Source organism: Egretta garzetta, unplaced genomic scaffold, assembly GCF_000687185.1.
Source record: "Egretta garzetta isolate BGI_Z169 unplaced genomic scaffold, ASM68718v1 scaffold193, whole genome shotgun sequence".
NCBI lineage: Eukaryota > Metazoa > Chordata > Aves > Pelecaniformes > Ardeidae > Egretta > Egretta garzetta.
In genome coordinates, this window is record NW_009259117.1 from 1,565,905 (window position 1) to 1,568,322 (window position 2,418).

The window sequence follows — 2,418 nt, forward strand, 5'->3', positions numbered from 1 at the left end:
GCTCTGTGAAAAGATCACACAAAACATCTCAGCTCTACAAACACTGAACATGAGCGGTCTGGGTTAAGGTCAACAGTGAGTCAGGGAAGGGAAGCTCTTATTTCAGCTCTTTGCACAATACCTACTCTGTAGGTAAACAGGAGTCTTCAGTTTAACAACACTAACAGATCTTAACCTTTTCAAGCATACATATTTATTTAATTGCTATGTTTAAATCAATAGCTTTTGCAGAGACAGTAGGTGAAGATTTCCTTTGTTCCTCTTTTGAATCACTAGCATGAAAGTGAAGGCTGAGGTAATCATTTCACTCAAAGGAAATAAAACAAAGAAACCTCTATTTCATTGCTAAGAAAGCAGAGCTCAGAGGCTCCCACGAGCTGTTAACTTCAAAATATTCAACCGAACTAAATAAAAAATAAATCACTGTAGTCACTAAGGACTATGATGTGGTTGGACCTTATGTGAGACATGTTCCAAGGCTGGGAAAAATGATTTCTACTCGCTATGACATGGCTCAAATGAAATTCAGATGGAAATGAAGGCCCGGCTTTCCAAAGGAAAAAAAAAATTGTCCCATTCTTGCATCTTTTAGGCTGAATTTACTCAAAACTCAACGCAAAGTAACAAAGAATAACCAGAACCCTTGCTTCCCTTGTCCCTAGAACCTCACTCATCTCTTTTAGAGATGACAGGATATTTAGGAAAACGTAGTCATTTTTTCCTCATAAATTACTGTTAGCAGCCCCTTTGGTGAAAAGATAACATCTCCAGGTAGATTATACAACACTGTACCTGCACAACCAGGTTACACGACAAACGAAAGCCAGGGCTATTTTTCTTCTAACTGTAGAATGCACAGATTAAGTAAAATTCTCCATCATTTCAGCACATAAAATTCAAACCAAATGTAAGAAAAAGTTGTGATAATTAAATACATTGAAAAAATTTAGTCTTATGTATGTTTAGGGTTCATCATTACACTAGGTAAACTGAGTTAAACCTGCTGTAACACTGTATGAATTAGGTTATATATGCAGAAGATTTATTATTTTATTAATACTTATTCCAGGTTTTTTCCACCCATTTCAAAGGGCATTTGATAAGTTACCCAACAGGTTTAGAACTGCTTGAAAACTCTGAAGGTCAGAGCAAGCCTAGCTTGTACCATAATTAGTTTCTACCCTTAGAGGTGGCCTGACATTTTTAAAGATAAAATACATAATTATTTATCCGCAGCATACATCCCATTCTTTTTGCTTTTCCTGTTTTTTCAACATGAAACTACAAAGGAAGCATCTGAAAAACTTTTAGTTTGATAAATGCCACACAATATGCAAAGGATGCACCTGTTAAGGGAAAATTTGACATATTTCTCATACTTGCTGTTTTCACACGAAATACTCAGTTTGCCTTCAAAAAAGAAAAATATAATCAGGTAATTAAGCATCTGTTTTTCAAACTTTATATAGAGCTAGAAGAACTAAAAATTTGATTTTTTTTTCTTCAAGCTACCTTATAATAATCTGATCTTTTATTGAATATTTCTATATTTAATTACACTGTAAAGAAAAGTGATGCGTAACAGGTCCCACGTGGGACAGGCACTTCCATTCTGTAGTCAGTGGGACTTTTGCCTTAGTAGGACCTTTACGCCACCCATGATTTTGTCTAAGAAAGCCCAGGATTTGTATGGACCTTATATATAATCTAATTAGCCTAACAAATCATTACTATTAGAAACAAATTTCAATTTTAAAAGCCATGTTATTTCTTCAGTGAACACATCCCAAAGATACAATACACATACTCACAGCATTCTGATAAAACTGGAAAAATTAGACCAGACCTGATCTAATCTGTCAATATAATTTATTCGGTTTGAGTTTGTCCATGTTGAATAAACAATAAAGTAACACTGTTTCAATATTTTGTTTGCAGAAACATGCTAGTGGGACTTCGTATCTAGTTACGCAGAATTCAGTCAGAGCTGAAACAAAGGCAACCTATCTGACCACCTTACTAGTTTAACTGTCGCCGAGTTTGTCCTGAAAACATGGTTGTTACTGTCAGTCGTGGGTTGCCCTCACAGCGTTACAGCATCCCCACGGTTCTTGAAACCTCTCACAGCTTTGCGGTGGACTTCGGTTCTACCTAAACCCCTGACCTGCGTGCCACGAAAATGGACATTTTCCTGACATCTGCCCTTGGAAGCATCCCATTTGCAAAACGTGATGAGCAATGTATTCATATGCACCCAGCTTTCCCCTATTTTTCTTAATTATTTTGACAGAACAGTCCTCACTCCGGCACTTGGATTCACATCACACTGTTTACTGTTTTCAGTGGGGATGAGCGCGATTTACGATACCGTTGAATTTAGGATATATTACCGGGCCGTTAACGGGGGCATCACTTGCT